This window comes from Neofelis nebulosa, chromosome 6, assembly GCF_028018385.1.
Source record: "Neofelis nebulosa isolate mNeoNeb1 chromosome 6, mNeoNeb1.pri, whole genome shotgun sequence".
NCBI lineage: Eukaryota > Metazoa > Chordata > Mammalia > Carnivora > Felidae > Neofelis > Neofelis nebulosa.
The window spans coordinates 106,029,737-106,050,531 of NC_080787.1; the positions used below are offsets into that span (position 1 = coordinate 106,029,737).

At 40.3% G+C, this 20,795-nt stretch overlaps 1 long non-coding RNA gene across 1 annotated transcript in view; it reads right to left on the reverse strand.

Annotated features, from left to right (window-relative positions):
• Positions 1-20,795, reverse strand: part of LOC131514717 (uncharacterized) — a 61,795-nt gene that overhangs the window by 21,659 nt on the left and 19,341 nt on the right. Inside the window, exon 2 of the long non-coding RNA XR_009263236.1 lies at positions 8,328-8,430. This is a non-coding gene — a long non-coding RNA (uncharacterized LOC131514717). The remainder of the gene's footprint in view (positions 1-8,327; positions 8,431-20,795) is intronic.

Sequence of the window (20,795 nt, forward strand, 5' to 3'; positions counted from 1 at the left end):
TTTCTTTTTTTTTTTTTTTAATGTTTATTTATTTATTTTTGAGAGAGAGAGAGAGAGAGAGCACATGAGCAGGGGAGGGGCGGAGAGAGGGAGACAGAGAATCCCAAGCAGACTCCATGCCATCAGTGCAAAGCCTGATGAGGGGCTCGATCCCACAACAGTGAGATCGTGACCTGCGCTGAAATCCAGAGTTGGATGCTTAACCCACTGAGGTACCCAGGCGCCCTCCATCCTTAATCATTTTCTTAAAACACAGCAAAGTCACCAAGATCCTACTTAAAATCTTTGACTATCTCTTCATGGCCGACGGAATTAAGACCAAATCACTTAGCCTGAAATTCTGGCTCCCAACTGTTTTTCCAGTCTCAAGCCCTTGAGATCTCCTCAAGGTGGAGATCTAAATGTAACTTATTTTGGATTACTTCTTGATCATAGAATGCCCTTCTAACCTCCACGTTGTTGCCTCTGCTGCAGCTCCTCTGCCCAACACTGCCCTCCAATCTTTATCAAAAGGAACTAGACCCTTCAGCTCTCATAATATTATTCCCGCTACAGCCAGATCCCTTCTATTTCAGATTTCTGGAGCACATGGTCTGCATCACAGATATAGTATGTCATTAGTGCCCGGAATATTATGCGTATGGGTACAAGTGCTAGGCTTCCCACCAGAATGCAACCCATGGAAGGCAGGGGTCACATCTCGCATGGCATATTACTTGGCACAATGCCTTGTTGGAGAAGGAAGATGGTGTTGCCTAAATATTCACTTAGTGAATGAACAAATAAAACTGATAAAAAATAAAAGCAGAGCTACAAGGAAAAAAAGAAACAAAGAAAGGACCATGATTTTTTTTTTAAAGAATGGCAAGTCGTTTCATCTGTCAGTACGATGACCATCATAGACATGACCAAAACATGACCAAAACAAGCCATTTCTTATGCAAATTCCAAGTGGAAGGTGATGACTTTGTACCAGAACTAAATGCATGTGTATCTAGCCTGCATCAGTACTAACTATGCTCACTCTAACACCATGCTTTTCCAGGTTAAGTAAATGGGCTGGTCATTTGCATCATTAAGTATCTTTAGTTAACTCTGAGGTAAGCATCCTAGGAACTTGATTAGAAAGCAAGGACTGTTGAGGAATGCATTAACCACTCTGCCTCTAGAATTTCCAGCCTGCTCCTCTAATCTGCACATTTTGGACTTGAGCTACTGCCTCCTGTCGGCTTTCTGCCTCCTAGACCAGTCAGCTCTGCTCACTGCAGACTGGCCCGTCCCCATAGCCAGAAAAGGCAGGACCCAGTTCCTTTACTTATCCTGTTGCTACCTGTCTCCTGACTGGAGATTTAGTGCAATTCAGGGGCTTTTGTATACTGACAGACTCTTTTAGTTTGTCTGAAGTTGAACTCAAGGGGAGATTCTTGTCGGCAACCAAAGACTTCTCCCTTCAGCCCTGAATACAGTCTTATAGCTCTCATAGTCCCTAGAATTTACTTGTGCCACTAAATGTATGAATGTATAGACAGAATTTTCCACCCCTAGAGTCTCTAATTATTTAATATGAAGCCATCCATTTTATCTTTACAGTTCAAACATCTGGACATAAGCCAAGGCAAGCGTATACTTGGGCTCAGTATGTAATAATGAAATTCAAATGCGTATAATAAAACATGAAAACTATACCCTTCCTGAAAAAATGTCTTTTAGTTAAGGCATCAGTGAAGCCATGGTCAATTCAAAAAGATGATTCAGTTCACAAGATAGTGCGTGCCTGGATAATGAATTCCATTAAAGCTGTGCAGAAACTCAGAGCTGAAAGTCTGAAAGCATTTGCAAAGATAATGTTTATACTAGTCCTTAAATGCCCTGGCAAGGCAAACCATAGAAGATAATAAATCAATGATTGAAGGGTAGAAGAGAGACAATATCACAGCCGTTAGAAGGATTTTGGATGATTTAATGAAATTCCTTACTCTATATTTTTAAATTTTTCTATTAGAAACAACCCACTAGAATTTATTGATATTATAAGATGTTATTTTTCACAAAATAAAAAGTAAATACCATATAATTAGTTTGCCAATTGTATGCCACTTGAATTAAGAAATTGATTTGAATATCCGATGCATACATTATTCTTTTATATCGGTATTATCAGTATTACACTGATCTCAGATATTCCCTGCCTTCCAAGTACGAGATGACAGACGCACTCTGGATGTCTGTTTGCTTTCCTGTAAGTGTCATTTTCAGAAACTTATAACATAGCTTCACAGCCCAAGGAATGAAAAGCATTTAAAACCAAGAGGCTGTTTTTGACCTTGTGTTTCAGATCATTTACGCTGAGGAGTCCTGTTGATCACGTGGTGTCTGTTGGCCTCACTGATTTTGATGGCATAGGTATAAGAGTAAATGAAGAGGCTGTCTACGTGGTGTGGTTTTAAGGGTGGATGCCAGAAATTCCACCAGGAAAGCTTTCTTTTTGTCTTTCACATCTTTGCTCCTTTTAAACTTGCAAATAACCCTTCACAGCACAGACATTTGGTGGACACACCAATCATTGGTCTATTGGTGATAGTGGAAGACCTGGGAGCTTCAGGCCTTGGACAGGGACTGGCAAGAGGAATAGGGAGAAGACAGATTCAGAGGAAAGCATGTACCCGAGGAGCGTGGGGCAGACAGAAGATTATCCTGGAGAAACCAAGCATCTCTGAACCTGGCCTACCTCCGGTTTGGGCTGTGCTCCCTCCTACATACGGTCCTGTGATTAACCAAGTCTATCATGTGGAAGGGGTAGAGCTTCTGTAGACACGGTGACCACAGGCTTTTAATGAAAACCCCCTTGTGATAAAACCACAGTCACATGCAACAAATTAAATCGTAGCAAGGCATTGGAAAAGATGTTTTCAGCGATGAAAATATTACTATTAGGAAGACCACGTAATTTGTCATTCAGATGAAGACCCAAAAAGGCTACCATTTATATCAAGATGGCTAGACATACAGATGAACTGTGTTATCCTATGTAAGCATCCATTTTTAGCCATGAAGAACCATTATTATCTTTCTGGTATATTGGATAATTAATTTTCTTCTTTAGTTGTCCTTGAGAGTTGAGTGATTGATTCCTAGCTACTACTGTTTACAAATGGTATTTGTTTTCTAGTTCCTGATCTAGTCTGCCATAATGTATTAGCTGCTTAGTTAACTCAATAAACTCTTCACTGATAGCGGACCTTGCCTGGGGTGACCAGTGGCAGGCCCATGCACCTGCAAAAGTTAGGTGCTTCTCCAACAGGAAGGCAGTTCTTATATACATGATAAGGATTGCTCCTGGAAGACTTGAGACAAGAAAGATCTGGAAAGGAGGCTGAGTCCTTGCAGGAGGAAAGAAAACCTTTTCAAGCAGTGAAGGAAAATGCTGAGTAAGAGAGAATGGAAAGAGGCTTCGTAAAACCTCTGTGACCTGTGATTGGCTTATTTATTTTACAAAGATATGCTATAGTTTTATTTCCACGTTTCCCCAAGTTGCATTGGACCAATTCCCATGATGCCAAGCTCTGACTACTCCTCTTCCTCTACTTAAAAAGTAAAGACTGTGTGACGTTGTCGTCCCCAGGTAGAGACCTTCCTGTCCCAAGGACAGGATCCGTCACTGGGAATAGATTCTGAATCACATGAAGCAGGTGCTTGACCTGTTTTGATTTTGTTTGCTCTGCTTAGGAAATAGAGTATCACTCAGGAAGTTCTAAGGTTTACCCTCTTGAGCTAATATAAGAACAATAACAACAACAACAACAGCGGTGCTGAGAATGGTGCATGGATTTCAATATAATGACCTGTAAACACTTTTCATTCTATGCTATGCTTTTTGTCAAAAAAGCAGAGGGAGCATTTTAATGCAATCACATGCACATACCAGGCCCTGATTTTCCTAAATTGCACTTACTAAATGGAATTTCTCTCCCAAAGCACAGCCCCATTTCCCCCCTAAGGGGCATGCTATTTAAATTCTCCAGTGAAACTTGATTCTGTACAGTTCAAGGTTGAGCCAAAGCTGTAATAAATCCACCTTTAAACACTTCCATTTATTTATCAGGAGGTTTTAAATTATTTGATTCTATATATTCTGTTTTAATAGACCGAAGTGTATAGCCAGGAACTTAATCCCTTAGCCTTTTCACCTAGTTATGCTCTGTTTATCACTTCACTTTGATTAGAAACATACTTATTGCCATGCTAGGGGCTGAGTAAAACATAAAACGGAGAGCTTTGCTGATAGTTTAGAATGTAGAAAAAGCAAACAGCAACTTTCTCCACATTTCACTTTCCTAACTGTTCCACTGCTGTCAAAGGATGTCAGCTTTGGTCAAGCCTTCTAAGTGTGTGTCTCAAAAACTCTGAGTAAACTTAATTCTGAAATCTTTAAAATGCCAGCCGTGAGTGCTTCCTTGCGCACAGCCCTTAGTAGAGCAGCCCCGGTTGTCATGGTGAAATGGGTCAGCGCTGTTTGTCGGGCAGCCCATGAAACTGCGAGCAGGCTGCTGGCGTAGTGGTGGCAACGCGGGGCCAAAACAGTCCCCAATCTATAGCTGAATCTAGGTCACCGGGATTCTTTGATGCTGCAGCTGTCCATGTGGGACTTCCATCTCCAACAGGGCTCACAAAGCTCTCATGCACACCGGGCATCCCCTGTAGCTGTAAACATTGCCATTTTGCTAGATCCCCTCCTTCTGTTGGCCATGTGTTATTCTTGGGATTAATCGAGGATTCCCAGTCATGTGAGCTGGAGAACATTCTGTGTGCGTGCGTGTGTGTGTGCGTGTGTGCGCGCGCGCGCGTGCGCACACACACTTACGCGTGCACATGTGGTGTGTGTGTAAGAAAGACACTGAGAGGCAGAGATCTTGCTCTGGAGCCTGCAGGCTGAAATTGCCTTTTAAATGCACATTTCTACAGAGTGAACTAAATATTAATATCACATTCCTCTGTTAATGTCAACACCAGCAGCAAGATTTGGCAGCTCATAAAACCAGGAAGAACTTAGGCTTTTCTCCATGCGCTCCATGTGCATTTTTTTTCCTGGGTATCATTTAAGTTAACACCGTATCTACAGTGTGTCTAAAATGGCAGGGATGCAGTGAGATTGGCAGGGAGATGAGAGAGAGAGAGCTTGAGCATCTGGGCACTCTTGACAACAGGGCTCCTGTCACTGGCAAAGCTCTCCATCATCCCAACTTGGAGCTGGACGCTATACATTTGCACCCACTTGTTTGACATTACTTTTTAAGATTTTTTTTTAACGTTTATTTATTTTTTGAGACAGAGAGAGACAGAACATGAATGGGGGAGGGTCAGAGAGAGAGGAAGACACAGAATCAGAAACAGGCTCCAGGCTCTGAGCTGTCAGTACGGAGCCCGACGCAGGGCTCAAACTCACGGACTGCAAAATCGTGACCTGAGCCAAAGTCGGACGCTCAACGGACTGAGCCACCCAGGTGCCCCGACATTACTTTTTAAGTATACATTACCCTTTCCATTCTATTTAAAAGCAGTGATCTACATTTTTAATGTAGACCAGCAATCTTCTTTATATTTTCATGGGGTTTTTTTTCCCCTATGGTTGGTTTTCCCATTTCTGACACATTTTTCAATTGAAGAGCAAGCATGTTTTTTTCAATTGTTCATCCAAATATCAGTTAGGATTTCCAAAGTTTCTGACTAAATGCCAAATGCACACACACACACACACACACACACACACACACTGCTAGTATGTCACTTGCTGCCTCTTAATCTGCACTATATAAAAAACCTTAAAATAAAGGATCTTTTCTCAATTTAACTATAGAGAAGAAAAAGCTTTCAATCTCTACAATAGTAAATGTGTGAGGTAGGAAAATTTACATTTATCCACTTTTTCTTCTAAGAAAAATGTTTAGAAAGAAGAAAGAAAGAAAGAAAGAAAGAAAGAAAGAAAGAAAGAAAGAAAGAAAGAAAGAAAAAAAAAAAAAGCAATATGACATAGATCCTCAAGTATCAAGCCACTGAAAAAGAGAGGAGGAGGGCAACACTTGATGGGATGAGGGCCATGTGGAAGGATTAACCCTTCTGCACTCTGAAAGCAGAGGGAATAAAACAAGAATGGTTACCATTATGCACTGAATTGTGTCCCTCCCCAAATTCATATGTTGAAGCCTTAAATGCCAGGACCTCAGAATGCGGCTGCGTTTGAACACAGGACCTCTAAAGAGGTAATTGAGGTTAAATGAGATCATATGGGTGGAGCCCTTGTCCAACAGGACTAGTGTCTTTGTAAAAAGAGGGAGAGACACCAGGTGCAGAGAAGAAAGGCCATGTGAGGACATAGTGAGAAGACACCATCACCGAGGTGAGAGGCCTCAGGAGAAACTAGTCAACTAATACAATTACAAACACAAATAAATTTGGAAAATAGTGTACAGGAATTTGAACACATTTTTTGCCTTTGCTAGGCATCTAAGACCGTTAGTAATGAAGACAGCTATCCTTGTGCATTACATGTCAGGAAGCACGCTGCATCCGTTGACGCATTGTCTCACCGAATCTTCACTAGAACCCTAGAAGATAAGCACTGCCATTGTCCTTATTTCACGAGAGGGAATTGTGTGTGAGTGCACACATGTGCCTATACATGCACACACGCATCCATGAGCTCATGGAGTGAATCAGTTGACTGAAAGGGCGGGCATACGCCAGCCGACTCCATTTTGTTCTGTGTCCTCCACCTTGAGTGACTATGTCCCTGACATGACCCCTTTTCCAGGAAAATCACAGAAACCTCAGACCTCGCCTCCTCCCCTTGAGTAACCTCCCGCTCACCCGTTCAAACTTCCTGATCAAAACACGCCCAGCGACCTGCGTAACAGGACTCCGACCCTTCCCCAGCCAATCGGCTGAGGCCACAGCTGTTACCTCACCAACTGCCCCTAGACCCCTATAAAACCTTTGTGCTTTTGAAACTCGCTCTCTCTCCCTGGTATCTCACTGCTGCGTCGGTGCAGGTAGGGGATTGAGCTCGAGCTAGCTTGAATAAAGGCTCTTTTGCTTTTGCATCGGACTCGGCTCCCTAGTGGTCTTTGGGGATCACGAATTCTGGGCATAACAGTGACCAGAACCTCAAAGATAGACAATGGTGGTCATTTAGATGTAGATAGTCTCCCTCCAGACCCAGCGCTTGACCACCACACAACAGGCACGTCTCCAACCACACGGACTGCCTGAGGCCCTTCCCGTAGAAACCGTGTCTTCCCAGAATTCCCATCACTTCCTGTCAGGAGGTACACCCTCCCTGCTTCCTCCCTGACTCATATCTGCCAATTCAAAGCCCAGGTGAGATTCTAGCAACCCATAGATGCCCACTTACGCTGTCAGCTTCCTCTGTATCCTGAAGCATAACAATCTATGCATTCCAACAGCATGCCTGCATATTGCTGGGAATTATCAGCAAGTGTTTGCCTGGGGATATGTCCTGTGTCTGTGTCTGGAGAAAAAGCTTCTTGAGGGCAGTGGCTAGACTTCCTCTCAGCATCTATCTATGCTTCCTCTCAGCATCTAATACCGAAGAAACACTATTTGACTGAAGCTTCCAAAAATAAATTTCAGTACAGACACTGTAAATAAACCTAAAATCTATGAAAACACCTCAATAATAATCTGAGGTGTATGATTTCAGCTATATTAAGAGTCTGGCCTGCCTTGCCCCTTTGAGACTCTAGATGCCTAGCACAGAGCAGATATTCAGTGTATGTTAAGGCTCCCTTTTCTCACTTCTTCCCATGCCAAATATTAAAAAAAAAAAAAAATCAACAAACTGTCGCTAGTAATTAAATTGCTCTGCATAGCCATTCAAAAAGCTTTCCAATCGTACTAATATTTAACATTTGATGGCGCCCCTGGGTGGCTCAGTCAGTTAAGAGATCGACTTTGGCTCAGGTCATGATCTCGCAGTTCACAAATTCAAGCACCGCGTGGGGCTCTGTGCTGACAGCTGGGAGCCTGGAACCTGCTTCGGATTCTGTGTCTCCCTCTCTCTCTGCCTCTCCCCAACTTGTGCTGTCTCTCTCTGTCTCTCAAAAATAAAGAAACGTTAAAAAAACTTTTTTAATTTAACATTCGATTAAAGATTTGCTGTTTATAAAGGGCTTTTAGGAGCCTTAACATTTGATCCTTAGAAAAAGTTCCATGAAGGAATCAAAGCAAGAATTATTACCACTTCGATTTTAAAGGAAAAAATTAAAACTACTGTAAGTCTTTTATAGAACAAGTTACTCAATCAAACTTACTCAACTGGAAAGTCACAAAGCTCAGGTTTAAACCGAGAGAATCAGGATCTTTCTGGGAAAGCACAATGACTCCCCGAACTGGACTCTGGGTAAGATGACTGTTCTGAAAAACACAATGCAGACATTTAGCATATGCTGTGTGAGCAGTCACGGCAAAGGATTCTGCTGCTTTTTTCTCCAGTTTTCCTTAAGTTATACTATCTTCTTGGGCTATTTTCAGTATAAAGGAAAAACTTATCCTTTTCCCATTTCCAGTAGTATAAGAACTTGGTGACATCTATCCAATTTTCTTCCAAGAGAGCATAGTGAAAAAGCTTGGAAGGACTATGTGCATTGCATAGCTTGATTCAGATTATTTCTTCATGGGATATCTGTTTTTAGCAGTAAAATACAGTCCATTTAATTGCATTTTTATGAAAAACAATTCATGAAAATGTTAGTGTTATGGTTTGTTAAGTTTACAAATGTATTAATCTCAAAATAGATGAGCAAAAAAATGGAAAATAAAATTTCAAAAGTATACTATGTACAATGGGATCAAAAGACATAAAATACTTAGGAATAAATTTGACAAAATCTATGCAAGATCATTATTCAGAATAAAAAATAGACATTGTCAGAGAAATGCTTAAAGATTTGAATAATGGAAATATATACTATGTTCATGAATTGGAAGCTCAGTGCTCTCTATTCTTACTGAATTAATCTATAGATTTTATGTAATCCCAATCAACATCTCAGCAGATCTTTTTTTAATAAAGAAATTGAAAATTGATCCAACAATGTATATGAAAATGCAAAGGATCTAAGGGAAAGATAATTTTGAAAAAGATGAAAAAAATTGAAGAACTTACACTATTTGACACTAAGACTTACTATGAAACAATCAAGGGGGTGGAATAGAATAAGGAGATCAAAAATAGACCCAAATAGGTATGATGATTTTGTGTCAGGCAAAGATTTCTTCACTAGGACAGAGATAGCACTTAAAAATAAAATAAAATTTATTACATTGTAATAAAATTAAATCCTTCTGTTTTCTTTGAAAGAAAAATCAAGAAAATAAAAAGGAAGACCGGGAGAAAAAATTTGCAACACATATAACTGATCAAGGAGTACATCCAGTATATGTAAAGTACTTTTCTCACTCAGTAAGAAGACAAATAATACAATTTATTTTAAAGGGTAAAGGGGCGCCTGGGTGGCTCAGTCGGTTGAGCGTCTGACTTCAGCTCAGGTCACGATCTCGCGGTCCGTGAGTTCGAGCCCCGCGTCGGGCTCTGGGCTGATGGCTCAGAGCCTAGAGCCTGCTTCTGATTCTGTGTCTCCCTCTCTGTCTGCCCCTCCCCCGTTCATGTTGTCTCAGAGATAAATAAATGTTAAAAAAATTAAAAATAAATAAAAAAAAATAAAAGGGTAAAAGATTTCAGTAGACTCTTCACGAAGGTATATGAATATCCAATAGGCATATGAAAAAATACTCAACATCAGTCACTTGGGAAAAGTAAATTAAAACCACAGTGTGATATGACTTCATGCCCACCAGAATGGCTAAACTTAGAATGACTGGCAATATCCAACATTGTCAAAGATGGGGAGCAAATGTAATCCTCATACATTGTTGGTGAGAGTGTAAAATGGTGCAACTGCTTTGAAAAACAGTTTGGAATATACTTGCCATATGACCCAGCAATTCCACTGAAGTATTTACTAAAGAGAAATGAAAACATATGGCACACAAAAGACTTTTATACAAATGTTCACTGTTCATAGCAGTTTTATTCGCAATAGTCCAAACCTGGAATTAACCCAGTACCCATCAATAAATAAATAGATAAATAAATTGTGGTATAACCAGGCAGCTTAATAGTCTACTCAATAATAAAAAAAAATGAATTATGAATATACACCACAACAGGGATAAATCATGCAGACATGTTGAATGAAGGGAGATAATACTAAGAATTGGTGTGATTCCATTATATTAGATTTCAGAACAGACAACATTAATCTAGAATGATAGAAATCAGATTAGTGGTTTCCTAAAGTGAAGGAGGGGAAACTGACCATAAGTGGCACAAAGGAACTTTCTGGAGAGGTGGAGGAACTCTATATTTTGATAGGGGTATATTTCCACAGTGCTATCAACCTATATATCCACAGTGCATACTTGAAATATGTGAACTTCACTGCATGTAAATTAAACTTCAAAAAAGTTGATATTTTAAAAGCTGAACTTGGTCAAGTTTCTTTAAATATTCTTCTTCTCTCACTTCATAAGAATTTGTGAAAATTCTTCTCTTCTAGGTTGGAGATTAGTCTATACTGAGGGCTGCCTCCTCTACACTGAGTCTACACTGAGGTTCGAGATTAGTCTATACTGAGGGGACTTTACTGAGCTCTCCTCTCAGATATTTCAAACACTCTTCTCCTCAGACCAACGGTTCCAATATTCTTTAAATGGTGACGGCTAAAAGAGGGTCATACATCTAAAACTACCAACAAAATTCGACAACAACTAGACCTAAAAACGAAAGAAGTTCCCCAGGCTTTTTAAAAACATTTTATTGTGGAAAATTAGAAACATACATAAAAGGGGTACAGAATAAGAAATTTCTGTGTGCCCACTGCCTAGTTTCAACCATCACCATTCTATGGCCAATATTGTTTATCTGTGATGCTAACGCTCCCCATCCCCAGCTTCTCAATGAACATTTGAAAGCAAATCCTAAGTGTCGTACCATTTCATCTGTAAACACAAGGTCCAAAATTGTGATTTGTCTGTCCATGCTGTGCTCTCTGTCTGAAACGTTTACCCCTTTGCCCTGAATTTCAGCTGAATCTTTCTCATCTGTCAGATGAGACCTATTCAGAAAGACCTTCCTTGACTTCCCTATCAAAATAGCTCACCTCTACCGTGGCCCCGCTATATTTTGTCCTAGTAATTTTTGACAGTTTGTAATTATTTGACTGGTTTTTGTCTGTCTTCTCAACTATACTCAGAGTGCCACTAGGAGGGTGCTAGCACAGTGCCTGAAAGGTGATTAATAAATAATAGGTCCTCCTTGTGAACGAATTGTCCTGACCGAATAATCTTTCAAAAGTCAATAACTAACATTTCATCCGTATGCAGTGATGCTTGGATCACCACCAAAGGTGAATTGACATTGCTTTTTCATCATTTTCAAAGCCTAAGGTATAATGAAGTGTCAAATAGAGCCAACAGGTGTGTTTCTTCTTTTGTGTGTTTTTATAAGAAACATGGAGTGTTATAAATGGAAGCATCTTGAGAAATAATCTACATTCATAGATTTTTTGGGGTTTTAGAATGACAAGAATCCTTAGATAACATTTTGTTGAAGACGATTCAAACATTTTCTGTTAATAGATAAGGAAACATCATGCCCCACATGTAATGTTGCAAAATTTGTAATTTACAGGTGGCCATGATCTGAGACCTTTGTCTAGAAATACAGTCAATTGAGTGCGAAATTGATTTCATGAAACATTAGAAAAACACTCAGTTTTATATTATCTACACATAGTATACCCAGTTAAACTATTTATTCAACAAATAGTTATTTTACATCTATCATGTAGCAAAAACTCTTACAGGTGTTTGGGGGTATATTAATTAATGATATAATTGCACTGGAAAGGGGAGCAGAGATGTAGTAAGATGCACCCCTGAATCCAGAAGTACCCAGCATGCCTAATACAGCTTTGAGTTTCAGGTCACCATTCAAATCAGTCATTCAACCAAGTCTGATTCATACAGAAGAATGTCTTCCATCCCATTTCCTTTTTCTTCTTCTTTATTGCTTTTTCTTTTTTTTTTCTTTTTTTTTTTTTTTTTTTGGTTAATGTGTATTTATTTTTGTGTGTGCGCATGGGGGAAGGACAGAGAGAGGTGGACCAAGGATCTGAAGCGGGCTTTGTGCTGACAGCGGAAGGCCTGACATGGGGTTTGAACCCACAAACCATGAGATCATGACCGGAGCTGGAGTCAGATGCTTAACCATCCGAGCCACCCACGTGCCCCCATCCCATTTTCTTCGAGAAGCTATGCCAAATATTCTGTCCAGTTTCCTTATCATTCATGCACTCTTGCCAGGGCACTAGTCCCAAGACATGGTTTAGGGAATGCGGTTTGCCACAGTGACAGTTTCTCCTGCATTGGGCATGGAGTCAGGGACAATCCCAGAGGTGGAAAGGCAGCAGCGAGGGAGAAGCCACATTTCCCCCAAATGGAGCAGGTGCAACATCGTGCCCCCAGTCTAATCTCGGGATGATGTCACTACTCTGATCTCTGTCTCTCCAATGTTCTCTTCTGCCACCACTACCACAAGCAGGGGAGCTTTTCTAGTTCTCTGGCAAAATTCTTCTCATTCTCTGAATATTGGCTTTCCTGAGAATTCTAGCTAGAATTTCCTGGGAATTCTAGCTAAAGCTTCCTGCTTTACCTGGACACTACCAGCCCATGAGCTATCCACTTTGGATGACAACAGTATAGCAGCAGCAAAGCTAGTCTAACAAGTGTGGATTTTTGAAACAATGGGATACTAAAACTCAGTGTTTTCCCCTCCTAGAAAAGAAAATAACATGTATTGCATTTTTACAATTATAAAATAATGCGAATTTCCCATTTAATATTTCAGATTTCAGTTGCCGAGTAACAAAACCACAAGTTCCCAGTGTTTTCCGTGATCTTTCAAAGTTGATGTCTTCGGTGTACTTCAGGGCAAGGAGGAACTTGTTGCTAAATACACTGCATGTTCTGCCTATAAGAAATTTGGGGATTTCTCAGAACAACCTGGGGGGTGGAAGGGGTGATTGAAAAGTCACTGCCGGCTTTTCCTTTCTGAGCTGTTGGTTCTGTTACTATTGAGAGACAAAGACTAATTGTTCTCTTCATGATGAATGTTGCTTTGAGAAGCCAGAGGCACTTCTGAAAAGATGGAGCGTTAACCCTGGTGAGTTCAGAAAAGGGCATGGTGGAGAACAAGACTAGGATTCTATCTTCCTTGCAGGTAGTTTTCTAACAATCCTAAACCTGCAAAATTCTGGTCAGTACACAGATTAGATGGCCGGCCCTGTGTCTTGTGTTTCTGTTCCACATTCCTGGTGAAGATCAATAACTCCTTCCTGTGAATTCTTGTAGATCTTATTTTCTACATAAGCTCTTGGTACTCATCGTAAGCTGCCCCTGATGCTGGTGCTACTGTGCATGTGATACATCCCTAACTAGATCACAGGTTTCCAGGGAGCAAATACAGCTTATACTTCTTGTCCATCTCCCACCACCATAGGAAAAATGCTCTATACATAAGTTCTAACCAAATATAGGTTAAGTGACTATACATTCATATCTGACTGAGCTAAGAGAATATCAGTAATATCTGCTGACAATATTCCCCATATTCTCTGTTTCCTTCTGTAAATTCCGAACACACACACAGACACACACACACACACACACGCACACGTACGCACACGCACACATGCACACACGCACTCTTATAGACACTAAAAGCAAAGTCTATTCTTTATTCCCATTACTCTAACTCCTAAAGTCCCTTGGCTTATCTTGATTTCTTACAGTAAAATATGTTAATAATCGGGCCTGTGCTTAGTTTTGACTCACTTTTCTTAGATTCTGTGGTTCTGCAGAATGGGCATTCCTGACTTTCTCCCTATTTTTCTTCATTCCGAGTCTCTTTGGTGGGTTCCTGCCAATCGCCCACCCTTTGGTTGTTGGTGCTCCTCGGCATTGTACCCGGTGCTCCTCTCTCAGCAATCACCCCAGGTGATATCTTTCATTGTCATCTACATGCTGTGACCGCCAATTTCTATCTGCAGATCAGCTCCCTCCTCTGAGTGTTAGAACCATGTAACTAATTGCCTACTGGACTTCTCCGTGTGGATGTCCCCCTAAATGACCCAAATCAGAATTACCACCTTCCCTCTCCAAACCTACTCTTACTCCTGTTTCTGGCACCTGTAAATGGCATCACCATCAACCCAATGATCTAAACCAGACACTTTCCTCTTGGCCTGTCTAACCATCAATCATCAATGGCTGTTAGCTCTCCACCCATCACATACCTCTTTCCTTCGCTGGTCGCTAGTCTATTCAGGGGCCAGTATCTCTCACCATATTACTCAAGTCCTGTTCTAACTGATCTTTCCACAGATGCATGGTCTTAAGCTCTCCAGGCGACTTAATGCTGAAACAGGAGTGACCTTTCTAAAATACAAATTTGATCATGTCGCTCTATGCCTAAAAATCTTTCAATAAATCCCATTGTTCTTCCCAATAAAGCAAGATTCCTTAGCTTGGCTCACAAGCTCCTGCAGGACCTCAGCCCTGCCACCCCTGCCCCAACACTAACTTTCTTTCTAGCCCACCTAACTGCCTTGACTACCTGAGATGTGCCATACTGTCGCTCATTTTTGAGTGTTTCCTCAGCAAATAACACTGCCCCCACAGCGTTAGTCCCCAGCTTTGTTCCAATTCCTGCTTATCCTTCATTTTAACTTCACCTCTTCCAAGAAGGCTTTCTCCACCCCTCAGGTACAGATGAAGTGCATTCCCAGAGCATACGTACTCTCCCTTGGATTGCATTTATCAACCTGTGTTATCCTTGGCTTTTTTTTCCCAAATCTCTTATTAACCTCCCCCACAAGGACAAAGATTCTATTTTGTCTGAAGCTTAATCTCCAGCATCTGACCCAACGTGTGGCACATAGTTAGCACTCAGAAAATACTTGCTGATGACGGTCTTGGATAATATATTACATGGAATCACTTCCCTTACGTGAATGAGATATACTGGAGAGAGAAACGTATCTTACCTTATACTTAAAGCTAGAAATAGGCTTTCCCCTTTCCTGACCTTACTGACAGTTTTAATCATCAGAAAAAGGCAACTTCCTTATGAATTGGGGTAAGGCAGAAACTGTAGATAGAAGCTTGATATAAATGGCTCTAGTGTCCAGTGAGAGCAGATTCTCTTTCATCACGAGAGCCATATAGAATGGGGCAGGGTTGGGGGGGGGGGGGAGCGTCTAGAAACTGCTAAGTTAATTCCCTGGGGATTGCTTTTTTTTTTTTTTTTTTTTTTTTTTTTAACTTATTGGCTGGACTGCGATGGAACCAGTAATAAATACATTCTGAACTCCTGGTGTGTTCTGGGAGGTTGCATATCAGTTTTTCTATGCACATTAAATACAGGCTAACAATGGTCATTCAGACCTCATATTTGGCAGAATTATTTACATTAAAGACGGCTTACTTTTTATTTGTCTACTCAGACCACCTGGCACTCCCAGTAAATTCAAAGGGACTCTGGGTTCGATTCCTTTGCAATTAGACCCTGAGCAAGACAAGAAACGAAGTAGCATATTCAATGATTCAGTGATTAATCATGTCAAAGTTAAAGAGCAAGGTGCAAAGAAATCCACTATCTTGCCCTGAGTGGATTAGGGAGACTGTGCTTAAGGAGGTGATTTAAAGTGAAGGTCTTAGCTGGCAAAGCCCACAGAACCTGTTGATTTTTTCCAAGAAAATGAGCTGCCTAAATTAAATAGTAACTCCACCAAGAGGCATTTGAAAGCCACTTTAAGCAGAACGCTCTTGTCAGGAACAAGGGGCCTCATTTCTTACTGGGTGCTGGGGACACTAGTCAGCTTGTAACAAAGAAAAACAAAAGAAATAAAGAAACACAATTCTTTTGTCATATTCCTGAGTCCAACATTTCTTAAATGATAGCTAATGGACGCTGGAAGAACACAGGGAAAGTAAGCCTTGTAAGCACTGAGTTAGCAAACCTAACTCTCAATCATTAGCTTCTGAACCCAGGTGGTGCCTTATTAGAACTATCCAGGGCTCTAGCGTTCTGGTTCCCCCAACATCTCACTGTACATGTGGCATAGTCAAACAAACCCAGAGCTCAAGTCAGGAGACCTTAATTTAAATCCAAGCTTTTACATACACCAGCAGTGTAAACTCAAAAAGTAAATTCCTTTCCAGAGTTTTGGAAACCTCAAGGTAAACGTGTAGATTAAAAAAAACCGGGTTGGTTGCTCTCCTGTCTTCTCTTCTAGAAACAATCTGCTATAAAAATAGCAAGGTTTAGCTGGCCTTCGTGGCAAAGGGTTAAAATTCACTTCACATCTTTCTGCGGTGCTTTTAGCAGTAACCTGGAAAGCACTTTCACTTATGCCCAATTACACTGCAAAGTGTCAAGCTTCTGAATTTAAAAACTTACTGTCAACACTTTGCTGCAAGTAGATATTAATTGATATTAAATCACCATGGAATGCCTGTAGAAATGCACTGCATGCCAAGGACTTTCTGACTGAGGAAAGGTAAGCAACAACGAAATAATCAGATATGACTCCATTTCTTTGCAAATGTTGCTAAATACTTAATTCAGCAGGCTGTCTTTATTATTAGCTTACTTGTATTCATTTTGTCTCGCTCTCTGTAGGCGGTTCTGTTGAGCCCCTTGGAATAAAAGAATATAGTATTCAAAATCAGTTTGCTTCATTCATCATAGTACTTTCTCAGCATTAACTGTTAAACCGAAACCTGGGTCTGCAACAGTAATGAAACAATTCAGGACTTACAAACATTTTTTACGGAAGAAGATACTACCTTGGACTTAAGCATGGAAGTTATCACTATAATTGGACAGATATATGGAAATTCAAAAATTATTTAAAATTCTTCTGTACCCTACAAACCTGGGGTCATGGAGTAGATGTAAGTGCTGCTTACCAGCACTGCTAGCTTTCCTCTCTTCAGATGGGTGAGTATTATACTTTTTGTGTCCTTGCAATTGGATGTAGTCACGTGACTTGCTTTGGCCAATGAGATAGGAGTGTCGTTCCAAGCAGAACCATGTGCTGGCTGGTGTGAGACCCTACAGTGTTCTCCTGCCCTCACTTGGCTACCGTGGAAGCCCATATTGACATGAAGACGTAACATTGACTCGTCATGTGGAAGGAGGTTACCCTAGGGAGTCACCCAGTCATGCAGTAGACTTAGCACGAATAAGAAAGAAACTTCTGTTGCTTTAAGATTTAGGGATGTCTGTTACCACAACATGGCCTAGACTTTCTAACCAATACAGAGACCACCAGGCCCTTCCATACCAAACTCCTCTGATTCCCTAAGCATGTCTTTACCAACCTGTCCATTCTCTCTTCTAATTTGTTACTAAACTTAGAATCCTACAGAATTTCTTTTTCTTTTTTCTTTCTTTCTTTTTCTTTCTTTTTTTTTTTTTTAGGAAAACTAATAAGAATATATTGTCTGCTGGCACCTGGAGAAGCAGTTGATTGAATTTACCATATATATATATATATATATATATATATACATATATAGATATATATATATACATCTATATATATATAGATGTATATATATATATGTATATATATATACATATATATATATACATCTATATATGTATATATATATATATACATGCCCAATTACACTGCAAAGTGTAATATATATATGTAGTGTGGAGGTTCCTCAAAAAATACATACATATATGTATGTTACATACGTAACACAACACAATACATATATGTATGTATATATATATATATAGTGTATATATATATAATATATATACATATAGTGTATATATATATATATTATATATATATACATATATATAGTATATATATATGTATATATATATAGTATAGACACAAAAGTTTGCACATTAATATACTGGATTAAATGTATATTTACATTTAATGGCTCAATCAGTTAAGTGTCTTCTTGGTTTCGGCTCAGGTTGTGATCTCACAGTTCATGAGATCAAGCCCCACATCGGGATCTGTGCTGACAGTGTGGAGCCTGCTTGGGATTCTCTTTCTCCTTCTCCCTCAGCCCTTCACATGTTCATGTTCTCTCACTTTCTTTTCTTTTTTTTTTTTTTTGCATTTTTTTAATCTTTATTTATTTTTGAGAGAGAGAGGGAGAGACAGAGCGTGAGCAGGGGAGGAACACAGAGAGAGGGAGACACAGAATCGAAGCAGGCTCCAGGCTCCAAGCTGTCAGCACAGAGTCCAACGAGGGACTCGAACTCAACAAACTGCAAGATCATAACCTGAGCCAAGGTCGGATGCTAACTGACTAAGCCACCCAGGCGCCCCTCTCTTTCAAAATAAATAAATAAACATCTAAAAAATATATACTGGATTAAATGTCTACTGGAATTTTCTCTCAGTGAATCTAAGTGGTGTATTGGTTTCCTATTGCTGCAATAACAAATATAGTGACTTAAAACAATGCAACATATTCTTCTACCATTCTAGACAGCACAAGTCTATTATATATATATTATATATATATATTATAATATAATATATATGTATAATTTATTGTCAAATTGGTTTCCATACACCACCCAGTGCTCATCCCAACAGGTGCGCTCCTCAATGCCCATCACCCACCTTCCCCTCCCCCCCACCCCCATCAACCCTCAGTTTGTTCTCAGTATTTAAGAGTCTCTTATGGTTTGCCTCCTTCCCTCTCTGTAACTTTTTCCCCCCTTCCCCTCCCCCCTAGTCTTCTGTTAAGTTTCTCAGGATCCACATATGAGTGAAAACATATCATATCTGTCTTTCTCTGCCTGACTTATTTCACTTAGCATAACACTCTCCAGTTCCATCTATGTTGCTACAAATGGCCAGATTTCATTCTTTCTCATTGCCAAGTAGTATTCCATGGTATATATAAACCACATCTTCTTTATCCATTTGTCACTTGATGGACATTTAGGCTCTTTCCATAATTTGGCTATTGTTGAAATTGCTGCTATAAACATATAGGGTACAAGTGTCCCTATGCATCAGCACTCCTGTAACCCTTGGGTAAATCCCTAGCAGTGCTACTGCTGGGTCATAGGGTAGATCTATTTCTAATTTTTTGAGGAACCTCCACACTATTTTCCAGAGCGGCTGCACCAGTCTGCATTCCTCGAGAGCACAAGTCTAAATCAAAGTGTTAGCGGGGCTGTGTTCCTTCTGGAGGCTCCAGAGGGAGGTCTGTATCCTTGGCTTTTTTAACTTCTAATGTTGCCTGTATCCCTTGGCTTGAGGCCCCATTTTCAAAGAGCATCACTTCAACCTTGTTTTTCATCCTCACCTTTCCTACCATTCACTCTGATCTCCTCTCTCCCTCTGATAAGAACCCTGTGATTACATTGGGCTTACAAGGATAATCCAGAATAATCCCCCCATCTCAGGATCCTTAATTTAAACATATCTGGGAAGACCCTTTTGCCACATCGGGTAACATTCACAGTGAGCGTTTTTCAATCACCTGTCCCATTTTGCTTCATCACCATTCTGTGTCCCTTGTCACCCTTGCTTAGCACAATGTCTTAAATAGAAATCCTTGCTGAAGAAATGAATGGTTAGTGCAAATGTACACTGTATCCTATTTCCTTTATCAAGAGCCCAAACAATATGATTAATAAAGCTACACAGAGAGAGAGAAAAAGGCAATGCCTTTTTTTTTTTAATTTTTTTTAACGTTTTTTATTTATTTTTGAGACAGAGAGAGACAGAGCATGAACGGGGGAGGGGCAGAGAGAGAGGGAGACACAGAATCGGAAGCAGGCTCCAGGCTCTGAGCCATCAGCCCAGAGCCCGACGCGGGGCTCGAACCCACGGACTGCGAGATCGTGTCCTGAGCTGAAGTCGGCCGCCCAACCGACTGTGCCACTCAGGCACCCGGCGATGCCTTTTTGAATGAAAGAAGCTTCATTCAAGCTGATCAAAATTAATGGGAAAGGAGGTAAAATATCTCCTCATACTGGCACTGAGGAGTAAGTCTTTAGCAATATGAAAAATGCTTTAAGTCTGTGACTATTTATATAAACATATATTATACATACATATATTAGCATTTGATACATATACATGGACTCAACTCACTAGTAACTAAGTAAAATATAAGCTATAAGTCTCCTTGCTGAACCTTGCTTATCAGTTGTCATTCACTCCTTCTCATATGACACAAGCTGTTGAAAGATGGAGCCCATCATGTCATTCTTCTCAGCTTGGTGTCTGAGTGGGACAACTCCCTCTATTTCTGTTCTGTTGGTGCCTTCAGAGTCCCCAGTTCACATGGGCCCTGAGGTTAAAAATAATAATAATAATAATAATAGAAAGCAAAAATCCCTCCCCAAATGTGTGACCTCCCAAATCCACCAAACTTTGGGACCCCATGGTAATTTTTTCCAGTATTTTCCTCTACTGATCCAGCACTCACAGGTTGAGGAAATTCACTGTTATGGGCTGTCCAATGTGCTGGCACTCTAACGGCTGACCTGTGGTTTATAGCATTCTTCTCGAAAAACAACATTGATGACTCCAGGATCTTCCAATGATGAGTGAGTATGACCTCATAGGAACAATTATCAATGGGTTTCCTAA